Genomic DNA, 16,419 nt, shown 5'->3' on the forward strand with positions numbered 1-16,419 from the left:
TCTTTTCTCTATCTCTGTCTCTGTTACTCCTCCTCTGTTGTCCCCCCCTCTCTTATATCGCTCCTTTCTTTTTTCTTCGAAGTCGTCGTTACGGCTCTTACGACCGCCTGGCTCGGGCGTTTTGAAGTTTGGTATTGTGCCGTCTGATCTCGGGGCAATTACAACTGGGCCAAATCTCTTCCTTGGGAATTCATTATTTACGTTCAATTAAACAAATTCATCAGTGGTCTCCTCAGTAGAGTTCGGGGCGTGTAAGTGGTCGGCTGTAACGAAGCCGGGGCACAGACCGGCTCAATCAGCTCTAATACAAAGACTTGTAGTGTTTCCTCCAGCCAGGCCCCCCGGCCCCCAGCACCTCAAAGGTGTTTCACAGGCTTCATTAGTCTCTGGGGACTTCTAAAGTCCAACAGTACACCCACTTCAAAGCTCATTAGTATTTATTATTAATGAATTAATATCCAATATCTTTGATAGACCTCGGCTATCGTTAAAAGTTCTGGACCAAGACTTAACTTCATTGGAAGCTCGTTTGGCTGCCGGCGTCTGAACTTCCACTCTGGCGACTTTTTGCAGATAATTTCGGCTTCACGGGGCCTCAGCAGCTCTCTCAGTCGCAGGGCTGTGAACTCTTTATCCTCTCATGCTCATAAAACTCATGAGGTGTCTATGAGGCGTTTAAAGCCCCTCAACCACACAGCCACAGCTGGCCTATCTGATAACAACTGTGCGGTTCAGGAACAGAAGAAAAGTCAATACGGAGTGGTTGTGTGGGATTCAGGGGAAATCTTTGTGGAACAGAGTTCAAGAGGACTTTCCGTCAGTCACACCAGATATATATATATATACACTTACAAGCGAGCTGTAGTCGCATTGACCGAGTGAATCAAAAAGCTTTCCACTGATTCAACAGACGTGAGTGACGATGGAAAAAGAGGTATGGGTGAAAATGTACAGGATGTGGCTGTAACTATTGAACATGTGTGTGTTGTGACCTTCTGTGTTAACAGACAACTCAATAAAAAACACATCAATGATGAATCAGAAGACTTTAAAACAATAAATAGATATACAGTCAGTAAAAATAAGTAAGAACTATAAAAGAAATGAGAGCAATAAAACAATATAAGAATAAAATAGGAGAATAAAGAGGCAATAGGAAGACGGGATCACATGAGGGCATGTTGAGGTAAGTTGTTAGAAGTTGGTTTGGCGATGTCATTGATTCTGCACACCTGATCTACTCAGGCAGGTTCTCAAAAGGCTGAGGTTTAACCTTCAGGTTTAGGTCTCTACTATAGAACCACCAGAAGGGCTGAGGACCGAGGACCTAAGGCTGGGGCCTGATCATCGGGTGTCAACAGTTCTGCCATGGGGAGCCACACTGTCCTGTCCTGACTTGTTGAGGTAAATTCTGTCACAAAATCAGACATTACATGGGTTAGAAGAGGTCAAATGACGGCTATCTATTCAATTAAAAAACATGGATTCGTAAAAAATTAAAGGGCAGTGTGGCTTTAATGGAAATCTCCTATTACCTCATACTTAGATGACATCTGACAAACTATAGATTCAAGATTCTCTTTATTGTTATTTCCTCTAGTATTTGCATATATAGTGAAATTAAATACTCTTTCTCCCCAGCTCAACAGTGCATATGTTAAAAAGACACACGAGAAATAGGCTAAAACATTTCAAACAAGCTTAAACTCTCAAAACTCCAGTTAGTCCAAAACTCCGCTGCCAGACTCCTCACACACACCAATTAAAGGGAACACATCGCACCAATTTCAGCCTCCCTTCACTGGTTGCCTGTGGGTTTTAGAATTGATTTTAAGATTTTAACACTCACTTTTAAAGCAATAAATGGACTGGCCTTTGAGTACCTAAGTGAATGCCTTAAAATGTATGTCCCCAATTGCTGCCTGAGATCCTCCGACAGGTCCCTCTTGGAACTCCCAAGGGCGAAGTTAAAAACCAGAGGTGACCGGGCCTCTGCAGTCAGGGCCCCGTCACTCTGGAATGACCTGCCGGAGGAGATCAGGCAAGCCACATCCTTGTCCTCTTTTAAATCTCTTTTAAAAACACACTTTTTTAAACGTGCTTTTATTTCTTAACTCATCACTGACTTTTTAATTTCTGCATGTTTTTTATTATTGTTTTTACTTAACTCATTTTAGCTCTCCTTACCTTTGTCATGTGCTTTAGTGTTTTCACTCGCTATGTCTTGCACTTTGTAAAGCACTTTGTAAACATGTTTTTAAAAGGTGCTATATAAATAAAATGTATTATTATTATTATTATTAATATTAAACATTTAAGGACACAAAATCACATAAAACTTAATTATTAGCAATGTGATAAAAAACATCAGAAAAAAGTGCATCTAGTCAGTAAAGTGCTTTAAAAAATAAACTACAAAAAACACAGAGAAAGAGTTTTAAGTATTATAAGAGTTTAAAAGTGATCATTCAAATCTAAGTCAATTCTCAATATGACCAGAAATCAGAGTGGGGGAGCTGGGATGAGGGTGGCTTGATTTAAGTCAACTGTTCCTATACCAAAACTTGCAAAGAAACAATCTACAAATTAAAACATGGGCTTGTATACTGTACCTCTATTGAATTAGGTAGTCTAAGTCAGTGGTTCTCAAAGTGGGGTCCTGGGACCCCTGGGGGTCTGCAAACCATAGCGTGGGGGTCTGTGAAATAATTAGAATAAATATCTAATTAATTATAAAATTGTGCTGTGTCATTAAAACAGCATATATAACATTGTTAGGATTGTTTAGTGGCTTGAAGGGATATGTGAGTCTTGCTACGAATTTTCTGAAAGATTTTAAGATCAATCACTTGAAAAGTATAAATGCTGTCATGTTGAGTCCACAAGGAATGAAATGACCCTCTGTTTTAAAGTATACCTGTGGTATTTACTTGATTCAAATTGAAGTGTTGTCTGTTTATCACTATGGTACAGGTCTGAAGTATTTAGATTGATAAGTTTTACAATACAAATAGTTCTGAGGGCAACTAAGAGTGCAAATGGTAGTAAGCATGTGCTTAATCTATGTTATAATTATGAGGGGGTCCTTGGAAAAAAATTCTCCCCTGTAAGGGGTCCCTGGCTCCAAAAAGAGAACCCCTGGTATAAGTCCTCCAAGAGGAGCATAAGAGTACTCGATCCATCAGTGTGGAACTTAACTCTGCACCTGCACCACCGAACAGGATTTTACTACAATGAAAGGTTACCTCAGAGTCTAAGTGGAAGCACACTTAACAGGATCAAGCTCAAAAGCAAGTAGCTATCTGCTTTTGCATGCACTTGATTGGTCAACAAACCATCACCTATATGTCAAAGTTTATTAAATCTGAAGTGTCTTGTAACAGGTGAGGACTGAAACTGAAATGGAACCGCTCTCACAGACAGAGACAGAATCATCATAAGAGTAAGTGGGGTCACAGACAGAGAGGGGAGACGGAGTACAACCACAGGAAACAGGGATGCTCTGTACAAATGTGTCCCCTTTCTCTATTTCATCTCACACACACACACACACACACACACACACACACACACACACACACACACACACACACACACACACACACACACACACACACACACACACACACACACACACACACACACACACACACACACACACTTCTCAGCACACGTTCAAGGAGGATCATGAAACACAACACCAAGGGCCCTCTCTGTGCATGTTAAACAATACTCTGACTGTCAACAATCAGGCATAAATTAGCAGCCGTGGCCTCTACTGTATTTATTCTGGTAATTACCTCCCAGGAGGGCACACACACACACACACACACATCCACACATACACTTACACACAAAGACACCACAGCGTGCCACGACACACTTGCACTGCACCAGCCCGTCGCCTCAGAGTGTGTGAGGGAGGCAGGGGAGGAGGGAGGGGTCGGCAGACATCCCATCAACAATGTGTGCATGTGTGTGTGTGTGTGCGCGAGTGTGTGCACAGAAACATATGCGTGCAACACGAAGAATTATTTGTCTCTTTGATTGTGTTTGAGAGCTTTAAACCTTATAAATCAGTGAGCTGATTAAAGCTTATCATTCGCTTCCATTAGGGGACAGCAACCTCCGAGACAGATAGTGACTGATTGATTGACAGTTCTGAAAACAGTACAGATTCGGATATCAGAGTTCAATAAAAAACCTGACAAAGAAGAGTGAAACAGCGAGACAGACAGAGCGAGGGAGAGAGAGACAGGAGGGGAGGAGGATGAGAGACACGGGAGCGAGGGAGAGAGACAGGGACACAGGCAGTGACAGCCACATGAAATCTCATCTCCATTTTTGACAATGGGGGAACCATCTGAAGAGCAGAGAACAGAGGGAGGAATTTAACTGCTTTCATCTTGTCATAATTATCTCCAAGAAGCCACATGAAAGGGAAAATCTGTGTTTTTTGTTTATAAATTAGAGAACAAGGACATTTTCTGTGTCAACTTTGATGGCATTTTTCCTCTGTGCATGGCTGAGCAGTCCTGGGCTAATGATCCCTTCTCTTCTTAAAGCGGAGAAAAAAAGCACTGATGAAAATTGCAATAAAAACGACACTAAACACAATTTAGCAAATGAACGCAGAGCCGAAGTGTCAAAATTCAGAGAGCATCATTATCAAAATTGCTTCAATTGTTGTGCACTCAAACATCTGTGAGTATTTCACATCACCAGCGTCCATGAAAACAAACTCCACATGACGATCTGGGGGGAAATTGCAGCGTTTCTGACCTGACACTTAGTGAGTGAAGCAGTTATTTCTCTAAAGCTCAAACATCATTAAAAGAGCCGAGGTCATTTCTATGATCCATGCAGTCGGGCTTTCATGGGCCGATCAACAAATGGAGGCAGAAACCAACGGCAACAGCGATCAATAGTTCCCATAAAGACACACAGGAGCACTCTGGGTATCCATCAATCTCCACCCTCAGACAAGAAAGTTAACCACAAACAGGGAATAATAACTGCATGGGTTAGTTGGCGCCTTGTAGCCACAACTCCTCTTTCCAATGACACTATATTATAACTCTCACAGATGTGTGTTTGTATAGTTGAAGAGGGATCGTTTACACACACAACTTACAATAAAACAAAGTCAACCAACACAAATTACATCTTTCCCCACTGGGAGGAACTGGGACACAGCAACATTGCTTTTGAATCTTTTAAATGTAAGTTTGCAAAACTTCAAGAACCACAAACAAAATCCCAATTATCCCAACTGTGCTGGTGTGATGGCACAGCTGAAACTCTTCAATGACTAAATTACCTCTTGGGGTAAGCAGGGAAATCTGGGTGTTTATGGTTTGGGTGAACTGGCTTTTTAAGGACATGCACACTTACAGACTGGGAAAATACGCTCCCTAGCACTGTAATGCAGCACAAAACAACAGCTGTCTTCAAATAACTTCATGGAACATGTTACACTTAAAATATCCATGTGTAATTTTAAGTATGATGGGATATGTCTTACTTTTAAAGTTATCCTGTGTAGTCTTCAAGGGAACAAGCAAAGTTTCTGTGTACGTCCAGCCTCTCTCACCAAACTGTGTAGTCTGTTTTCATGAGGTCCAGCAAACATTTTGAATGGGTCCATTCCCTCCAAATACCTTTGGATGTTCCTGGTGCTCTTCTTTTTCCAGGCTTTGCAGGCAGATCACAGGGTTCCTGCGCTCACTACTGCCACCTGTAGGCCAAAATAGGAACAGTAAAAAAAAAACTGAATCAGAGTGAAAAGTCCAACTTCATGAGTGATTTTATTCTTGGGAAGTCCAGGTTTCTTTCTTTTACCAATACAGCATTTTAATAAAGCTTTGCTGGGTTAATGGTTATAATTGTGTATTTATTTTACCATCAATTGTTTTCTTTTATTCTTACCAGTTTGTAAACCTCAGCATACAAATTCATACATTAGCTTTGTCTTTTTGCACAAATGGGTTGTAGAGAAGTCTAAAACAGCCCTACAGTAGGAGGACAGATGGAAACCTCAGAAACATCTCATAGAAATGTAATCTAATTCACAGATTCTACATGAAAATGTGTCTGATGATGCATGTCTGTATAGGTTCTGGATTCTAAGCATGAGAAGTGTTCTTGTGTCTGTTTGGAGTACAAGTTGACCAATCACGTTTCATCAGGCCCCCGTGCATGCAGGGAAAACAGTCAGTGTGAAGAGCAAAAGCAGACAGAACGCACACTGCTGTAATGACATCCCTGCTCCAATCTGTAACCATCTGATTTACCTCTATAAACTTAGATAAAGCTGTCATAGATAAGAAATTTCACCCTGAGACACAAATCTGCTCAATTTTGCGTTTTAAAAGCTGATCAGTGGTTCAATTTCCTGTCTAGCTGATATAATCAAAAATGATCAACCAACCTCTGTTCAACAGACATTGTAAAAGTTGTTTCTTCTGCTCTAGAGGACAGTTATTACAAATTACAATTTTTTATCAAGATGTTATTATAACAAACTTAAGACCTGTACATTTAAGTAAATTATAAGAAAATATTTTTTACAGTTGTAGTAAGCCAGAGTGAAGCATTTACATGTCTACCGATGAAAGTGAGACTCACCAGTACTTGAAACAGATGAATGGGCGCTAACTGGGGGGATTTAAAGGACCAATGAATAACAACATTTACATTGCAGATGTAAGGAAGAAGAAAAGAAAATGAAGTAATCACTGGCAAGACCAGAATTATAGAAAAGTTTGCAACCCAGTTGTCAGACAGTGATTGTAGAAAAGGCCCCAAAGTTATGTTAAATCCTGTTTGGTTTCTGTTCTGTTTAAGTTATGCTTTCACTTTCAATGTGGGAGGGGCTTCCCCAGCTAGTGTTTGACTGCGAGTGAGTGAGGCCATGCGGTGATGAGAGCTGGTGCAGTGACAGACAAGTGACAAGAAGCTGGATGTGCGTGAATGAAAGAGTGAGTATTAATCTAAAGGATAATTGTAATAAGAGAGTTGATTTAATTTGATGTTGCACTGTAAACTGTTATTGAGTCCCCTTTTAGAGTGTAGATGTTCTCCATTGTTCATTTCGTAGATTTGCAGACACTCTTGCTAAGCTAAGTTATAGTATAAAGAAGTGTGCCATATTGCTTTACATATTTAAGACATATTTGTTGTCCCTTTTTCTTTGTAGAAAACCACACACCCACACAGTCACACGAAGTAAAACCCAAATCAACCAACTTCCAACTCTCTGTGTTTTTCGTGCTCTCGAGCATTTGGCCTTAAGTGGTGTTCTGGCCGACACCCCTGTGTGAACCTGGCAATACTACACGAACTAGTGTCCAGACGGAGTTATCAACATTATCTCCACTACAGTGATAGATGATCTGAGATGATCCAATCCATTCCACTTTATTTATATAGCACATTTAAAAGATACAAAATAAAGTTGACCAAATTGCTGCACAGTCAGGTAAAATAAGTTAAAACAAACAGAGCATAAAACACTTTAAATACAATAAAATACAATAAAAGAATCATAATAAAACACATAAGACACTTTAAAAAAATACTTAAAAACACATTAAAAAAAATGTTATTGATGAAAATTCAAAGGACAAAGTTAAGAGACACATGATGCTTTCTTCACAAGATGGTCACAGTTTACTGATAAAAAGTGAGTGAGATTAATGATACCTACATCTGCAACCCTGTTTCAACAATCGAAGCAGTGTTGTATTTTAGAATCAGAATCAGAATCAGCTTTATTGGCCAAGTATGCTTGAACACACAAGGAATTTGACTTTAGTAAACTGTGCTCTCTTTGTACAAGGCATAAGAATAAGAATAAGACCTACAATAAAATATAAAATAAAAATATAATAACAATAACATCAGCTATAAATACAAAAGAACAACAAATAGGCATGACAAATATGTACAGGCTAAAATAATATGATAAAGTGCAGTGGTGAGTTGCAGATGTAGTTTTAACATTTTAAAAATAGTAGTTAAATAATACAAAAAATTGAAATATGGAATTCAGCTTGGAGAATTGTTGCATTGTGTATTTACATGTATATTTACAGAGAGTATTGATCCAACAGGTATGACACTGTTATGGTTTAGTGTTCATCAGTGACAGCCTGGGGGAAGAAACTGTTCTTATGGCGGGTTGTTTTGGCGCACAGTGATCTGTAGCGCCTGCCGGAGGGGAGGAGTTTGAAGAATTTGTGTCCAGGGTGTGAGGGGTCAACGGTGATGCTACCTGCCCGTTTCCTGGCCCGGGACCGGTACAAGTCCTGGATGGGGGGCAGGTCGACACTGATGATTTTTTCTGCAGTCCTTATAGTCCTTTGCAGTCTGTGTTTGTCTAGTTTGGTTGCAGAGCCAAACCAGACAGTGATGGAGGTGCACAGAACAGACTGGATGATGGAGGTGTAGAACAGGTTGAACTTCCTGAGCTGACGCAGGAAGTACATCCTCTGCTGGGCCTTTTTAATGTTTTGTAATTGATAGTCCTTGCAATAGTTAACACATTCTCATAAAAAATAATATATTGAAAAATATCCAATACACTTATTTAAATAAAGATAATTGGCAATGTCAACACATAATGTAACTTTAAGGGGATTTATTGGATAATACTAAATGATTGGATGAGTAAATTCAGTGTTTTGCTCAAAGAAGACCTGAAAATTAGGGCTGTTTTTTATGGCTTAACAACGATACATTTCAGTTTCATAATACAGTATATTCTTAAATACACTTTTGTGTAACATTTGTTGAAAAACTGTTATGGTTTGTATTTTATTTCTATTTCTGCTGTATAGGCACAAATATATGTAGGATTAACTTATTCAAAATGTTGCTGACCTAGACATATGTCTTTAACAATGTAATATGTCTGAGTTGATTAATTCATCCTTTTTTTGTTTACATGATTCAGCTATGAAATAATATCTCCTCAGTTTTGTGGAGCACGTGCTCTGAGACATGAGCACATACAGGCTTAGAGCAGACACTGACCAACGAGAGCCAACTGGCCACAGACGCATCCAGCCCTCTTCCCCAGACTTCCTCCATCAGTCTGCCAACTGCTGAGCCGTAGCAAACGAGTTTACCAAAGACACACTTCATAAAAATGCCTATCATCTATCACCTCACTCACACACAAACATCCCATGTTATTTGACTGGTGTCCAATGCTAACGCTGTGAACCGAATGTGTACTTCTCACACAGCTGAAGCAATCAGCGGCTGTGAGCTGAGCCTAATGTGGCCAAAAAGGATATGAAGCTGATCCAAAACATGCACAAGGCAGACTGAATCTAATTAATGTTTATTAAGAGTCAAAGCAAGGGAAACGGCCAGGTTAACTTCTGCTACTGCAATCTCAAATGCTGATGACTCACACTAAACCGGGCCAGCCTCTATTTTGAGTGAGTTGCGGTGATCTGTTGTTTGCAGCAGAGTGCTCGTGTTTAAAGAGAGCTCACAAGGACAGCCCAAAGTGAGCCATATGTCCTCACTCTGTGCACATTAGGCAGAGAAATCTGTGGTCATCCATCACTGCCTTGTTAGCGAGGAGAAAATCTGGGAAAGGGCGACATATTGTAGCAACATATTGAAGGGAAAACCCATGAATACACAGAGGCCTGGTGTATTTTTGTGCTGATCTATGTCTCAGACTCATATAACCTCCAGCTTCCCCTGTTGTGAGATTGAGAAATATCTGCTTCCTGTCCCTCTGTCCAGTCTAGCTTTCTCCAGCCATCTGTGCCCCCTCTAACCTTTGACCTTTAACACAGGTCAATACAGGTCAGGCGTCTCAGGTTTGGCTATTGTTTCAAATAAGCAGACAGCTTCTGTCCCAAAACTCAGGCACGCTCACAGCTTCATCTTTGACTCCAAAACATGTCGATTATTATGAGAGATTCACCTCGAATAAACTTTTACAAGTTGGTTGGTTTACGCTTCACAAAATTAGACAACCACTAAAACTCTGCTCTACACTAACTAAAATAAATATATAGAGAGCAAGAAAGGATTGCATAGAGCGAGGAGAACTATCCAGAGACATCATGCAATATGTAAATCATTCTGCAGCAGGGAGGGCAAGGGGGCACGAAATCTGAGGGTGTTATACAACCAAACAAAAACCAAAACAACTCAGCAAAACACCACAGAAAAGTTGTCCGTGGAAATTAGACAAACAGGCAGCCATAAACCAGCGAGGGAAAACGCTCAAGGTTTTCCTCTTCACTTGGCGGTCGTACACGTTTTGTTTCACCAACACCTCTTTGCCCGCTTTTCTGTTTTAGCCTTAATTGCAGTTTACAGGGAAAGGGTAATCACTTGTGAAACAGGGCGTGTTATTTTCTTGCCCAGAGTGTGAATCCTAAGCAGGCCAATCGCCGGCTCTATCGCTCCATCTCTCCGCCGGCTGAATCCTAATGGCTGGATGGAGAGAAGGAAGGAGCGCGGGGAGCGGGGAAGGAGAGAGAGAGAGAGAGGGAGGCTGACAGCGGGGCTTGACATGGGCATTAAATCATGCCCCGAGGAATCCTCCATCCACAGGCTCCTGACAGCCGCGCTGTCATCACGGCCAGGCCACTTCCTATGCCTCTTGACAACACTGGAGCAGAATTAGTCAGAGCATCAGATGTAAATTGGCGCTGTTCAAGGATGATAATGAGCACCAAGATACATGTCGGTGTCACTGACGGGACGCCATCATGATTGGCTGTCCCTCACACCGCGCTCCATTAGGTCTAATGGTATTCAGGCCAGGTATGGGCGGAAAGCAGGAAGAGGTAAGGGAGGGGGGGAGTAGGGATGGACAGGGAGAAAGTTTTCTGTTGTGATCAGTTTGTTCTATTTGTGTGCTGGCTTCAGCAGGACCCTGTGGCCACAGTGGGGGACATTTGAACAGGGGCCAGACAGCCAGTACAGTCAGCTGTCCACTTATTGACATGCTGTCCTCTCAGTCTATCTCATACACACACATACAGCTCTTGTAATGTCTGAGTAAGTTACTTGAGGACCCACAGTTTGAATGAGTGTTGTTCTCATAATGACTGATAGCAGCATCAGCAAATACAGATATCAGTATTGGCCTCATTCCCATAACAGTATTGGCCGGTAATGATACTAGTATGGATATTGATGTCTAATAATGCTCAAAATGAAGTATACAGCATTAGCAAGAATGCCTGTCAATGTACTGGTACATTAGTTTGACAAAAAAAACCTAAATAAATCAACTAGGGGTTTATTTTATTTGTTAAACCAAAGTATTAGTAAAAAGAAACAGTATTGGGAGGCAAAAAAATGATATCAGGACATTTCTTTTTTCTTTTTTCTTATTTTTAAAGTTATATTTTTTGCCTTTTTGCCTTTATTTTATAGGACAGCTGAAGAGAGACAGGACATGTGGGGAGTAGAGAGTGGGGGAAGACATGCAGGAAATGGTCGACCATCCGGGAATCAAACCGGCAAACCCTGTGGCGAGGACTGTAGCCTCTGTATGTGGGGCGTTTAGACCGCTTGGCCACCAGCGCCCCATATCAGGACATTTCTAGTTTAAATACCAATATAAAAGGATTCATACTACGAACCTTATATATTGTGTTTTTATGTACCAATGAGCCACAAAGAGTCATACTGTTACTGATACCAATATCTGTTCTTATACTGTCAGATACACCAGTATCATTAGCCTCACATACAACCTAAAATACAAAATAGTGCATTGGCACACCATTCTGTCTGTATGGTTACACCAGTCAATGCATCAGTCCAATACCATGACAAATTAAACCTGAAAAATCAAGTAGATTCAGATCTATTATTGTGTGATGATTAACTACAACAGTGTTTCAGTCATAGGTTGTGTATTTGAATGGACACCATAAGTGTTCACTGACTGTGAAGCCATAGTTCTTAGAGCTCCCCCTACTGACTGGCTGCAGTATAGGTCATAAACCCCGCCTACCTCATGTTGACAGATGGAACTTGGGTCAAACTATAAAATTAAAATACATGCCACATGAATGTCTATAAAGCATGTTTTGTGTTCGTATAGTTAGTTACTATAATGCTGTTTCTGTTCAAGAGTTTATTTTTCAGAGTAGTTTCGTTTTAATTAGTTATGTGATGTTGAAAAGATTATTGATTGACAGCTCTGTTGACAACTATAGCATTCTTCATTGAATTAGGGGTGTAGAGGAAGGGCAAGAGAAACATAACAAACACTAACACAAGAGTAATTGAACTTTCTAGAGCTATGCGTGTCTGCTTCAGACGAAAACTAGAATCGGACCTGACCTGAGGGATCTTTGACCTTGTATGCATCAGTCCCCGGCTTCACCAGTCAAATCAGGCTTGCCTTGGCTCCACCAGCGTGATATGTCAGCGCCCATGGAGGCAGTCTTTGGGCTTCACATCTCACAATGGGAAGAGCACGGAGGCACTGGGCCCTTTTACTGTACTAGAACTGCGCTACTGGAGTATCATGATGGCAGATCAGCAATTGGTGTTTCTTCAGCATTATTATGTATATTGTATTTTGGCCCTAGCTTAAGGGAGAGGTGCTCGGCAACATCAAACTCCAAAGTCTACACACTGGAAAGGCAAAATGTTATCGGAAAAGTTCTACTTTCAATATCAAAATACTCAAAGTCAGTTGCGATAAACCTTCTCCTGAATTGCGTTCGTATGCATCATCTTGGTGCCATTAGCAATATGCCACCACCCAAGAAGTCACCAGTTTGATCCCAGTCTGAACTGGTGAGAAATCCACACACTCACTTTTCAAATTTTCCAGCCCATTCAGTAAAACTCCCACTAGATTCTTTCTCTCTTTTCGTGCGGTCTGTATGCATGCAGTGAGTACAGCTTGCTAACATAACGCAGTAATAGTTGCCTGTGTGCCCATGCTGAGGATGAGCCAGCCAGAGCCTGCCCCAGATGCATACATTTCCCATAATGAGGCAGGTGGCCTCGACAGACGGCTCGGTCGTTGTGGGTGACACCGCGTACACCGCAGCTCTGGGCATCTGACTGACAGACAGTGCCAGTCCCTTCCCTCCTCTACGCTCTCTCTCCCTCTTTCTCGATACGTCTCTTTCTTGCTCTACCTCCTCTCTTGCTTTCCCCTTGTTCAGTTTTCTGAGTTTGTGCATGTGTGTGTTTGTGCATGTGTGTGTGTGAGTGTGTGTTTCTGCTGCTTTGTTTCACAGCGGGGTTTGAGTAAATTCCTCCGCTCCACGGCAATTTCAAATGAAGATAGCTGAAGGTCATTAATTGAACTGCCGCCGCTGTAACAGGGTAAAACTCACTGTAATTAAGAGCGAATAAATAATTGATTATGTATATTTTCTTGTAATTGGCTCCTCGTTACCCTTCTACAGGCTGAATGCTAATTGATGCTGGGAGTTAATTATAATTTCACTGTGAAGTTGGCAGTATATCCAGGGAGATGTTGAAGATGAAGGCCCCATCATGACCATTTTTATAAGAAACCAAGGTCAAGCCAAAAAATTTACCAGGAAAAAAAAAGGAGGAGTGGTCAGGACTTGGAGTGATACAAAATGCCCCGGCAGCCACCTAATTGAGAGTATTTAGCAAACTAGCAGAGGAAGTGGTAAATGGCAAGGATTAAGCCAGAGGCCTTAAGCAAGAAGATCTATTAACAAGGATTCCCCAAGGCCTGACTAAAGACTTCAGATTAAGACTCCAATCTGAATGTAGGTCTGGCAACAGAGGCCGTGAGCTGACTTAATAAAACGTCATATCTTCATTTTTGGGGATAAAACTCCTCACAGAAAGACACATGTACTCTTGTAATGTTGATGAGAAGAAGTCACTTTGAAGTATTTGGCATGCATTCGGTGGCTAAAGTGTCTTCTTATTCTGTTTTAGAAGAAAGCTCTCTGAATTTGAAATGTCTTCACTTTTTGTGCCGTGACATAAATCTTAAAATGGTACAGCAGCATTTGTGTGTATTTTTACATTTTTCAAAAAGATGATTTGGACATATTTTGTGGAAGCAAAACAGCGTCTAAGATTCACGTCCTTGGTTGAGCTTTGCATGGCAGCTGTTGACATTTAAGGGCTGATGTTGGAGGAGACATGCTGTCAACTTTCGGGATGTGCTTCTGTCTGGAGCGCGTCAAAGTCCTGTACAGCTAAACGCTGACACAGGGTGTTTTTTTTATTTATTTTCCACCAGCTAAAGCTTCCCAATCTATGACATGTGTTCCTTCAGAAAATGTAACAGTTCAGCAGTAAGCTGGCAAGCTAGGAGAACCAGAATGGAAAGGGAAATCTAGGAAGCGTAGTTATGTTCTATGTATGGTTTCCTAGGAAATCCGTTGTTTAATTTAAATTCAGCTGAGACTTTAAATACTGCTGCATGAGGAGAAGAAGAGGAAGCGGACAGGACTCTTCAGCTAAGTTGCTTGCTCAGTTAGAACGGAGACAGCCATCACCTTGTGAGCCAGCCTTCCTAAATGGAGTAATAATGCGTCCAGCGGGGAACAAAGACAAGGTGCTCGTCTTCACACTGCCTGCCTCACAGGACTCCTTCTGTCTGTCTGTCTGTCTGTCTCACTGACTGAGGTGTCCTCTGACTTGCCTGAATTAATTTCCTACAACAGGCCAAGCCTATGGGGCAGCTGTGTCAGCATTTTCATGAGCACAGTGAGGACTGCAGGTTTTTAGAACGTCTGGTCTGCAGACGCTGTTAGCACGCTGACAGTCCTGTCAGGGAATCAGAGAGCAGAGATGCTGCTCAGCTACTCTTACAAACCCCTGTGTGATCAGCCGCCTCTGGAGGAGCTTTCAGAGAATGGAAAAGTGGGAAAATGCTCAGTTAGCAGTGTCAACTATTACTGGAATATTACAAAGATACAAAAATAGGTTTTTACTGGCAGCTGGAATTAACTGGGGATCCATACACAACCTAAAATGGGTCTAAATAGCACTTATTTGAGCTAATTTATTCAGCATTGTCTGAAAGGTATAGTACTTTGTCTGTTCCTGGAATGACTTGGATTCAACATTGGCTGCAGCACCAGACAGCTGCATCATACTGTACTGTACTGTAGCGAGCAACATATTTTCCCTTTTTTTTTGTTTTTGGATGCGTTGTTTTTGTCTTTGAACACTCCTTCCCTAGTGTCCTCCCGCTGCTTTCTGCATGTTTAATGTATCAGTCATTCAGGTGGGGAGTGACTGGTATGGCATTGTCTTTTAGAAGCTGAGAACTCTGTGTTTTCCAACCGCTGCGCCAGGTGTAACTGAAATTGACACGTCTTTCGATACATGCAGGAAATATGTTATTGGAAGAGACATCTTTTATTCTCCAGAACTTTACATCACACACTATCTTGGCCGAACGCTCTGATCTGGATCCCTCTGTGGATAAAGGGGAGGGGAGGGCTGCACATGTATGTGTGCGAGTGTGTGTGTATTAAATAAATAAGTCCAAAGGCAAATCGATTAACTCAGAAGTGAAGAAGTTTTCTGGGGAAACTAGACAAGGAAAAAAAGAAAGTTTTTTTGGGAAACTACTGCAACGGAAACACTACACTAAATGTAGGATTATACTGCAGCACTATGCATCAAATACACTGAGTTCAAAGTTCAGAATGTAGGAGGTAGAGAGCTTTGTATAATTTAACATTTTCTTAAAATTTTGCAAGAACAAAGAATGATGAGGAGAAGAGTCAGGCGTGAAGAGAATTAAGTGAATGCTGGATTGAGGACAGAAGCTACAAAAGGTCAAAGGGCAGCAAAAGAGAGCATCATGGAATTATTAGCAATGCCTGAAAATGCATCTCCACGCCTGTTTCTACAAAATATATACTGCTTTTGTCAAAATCAATAACAAAAGTCTGAGTGATTGTATCAAAGCAAAAGAAAGAAAGGTGCAGCAGCCCTGCGGCAACTCTCTGGCCTCGTTCTCTGGACAGCGATCGTGTTAGCGCCGTGGGGCCTGGATAGTGCCTATCTAACACCTGGAGCAGGGCCTGAGCTGCTGTGAGGCAGGGCAGGTGAATCAGGCAGAGAATGAGAGGACGCTAAACCTGGAAGGGAGACACTGCTTGGATCTAAACACATAGTTTCAGCCCAGGATGTTTGAACATAATGTAATTCAGTGAACACACGTCTCCATTGGCTCTTCTGGACGCTTCCTGGCCCCGATCGTCTCGCTGTGATGTGTTCTTTCTGGCCCGGTGAGTGTGAATTTATCTTGGAAAGGCTTGATACATCTGAACGCAGGACGAGGTGTTTGAACTTGGGTGCTGTTTGGCTCTGTGTGTCCAAGGCCTCGGCTCGCCGTCAAACCAACACACACAAACACACACAACACACACACACACACACACGTCTCCACTCTCGCTC

General features: G+C 41.5%; 1 long non-coding RNA gene across 2 annotated transcripts in view; it reads right to left on the reverse strand.

The window, feature by feature from the left end:
• Positions 1 to 1,035: 1,035 nt before the first annotated feature.
• Positions 1,036 to 16,419, reverse strand: part of LOC117820028 — a 41,077-nt gene continuing 25,693 nt past the window's right edge. The window contains exons 3-5 of one of the 2 annotated variants that reach the window (XR_004632674.1): positions 5,661 to 5,737; positions 2,613 to 2,698; positions 1,036 to 1,411 (exon numbers count right to left, since the gene is read on the reverse strand). This is a non-coding gene — a long non-coding RNA (uncharacterized LOC117820028). Of the gene's footprint in view, positions 1,412 to 2,612; positions 2,699 to 5,524; positions 5,738 to 16,419 lie in introns of both variants that reach the window. The other variant, XR_004632673.1, reaches the window with a different exon arrangement.

The sequence above is a fragment of the Notolabrus celidotus genome, chromosome 10, assembly GCF_009762535.1.
Source record: "Notolabrus celidotus isolate fNotCel1 chromosome 10, fNotCel1.pri, whole genome shotgun sequence".
NCBI lineage: Eukaryota > Metazoa > Chordata > Actinopteri > Labriformes > Labridae > Notolabrus > Notolabrus celidotus.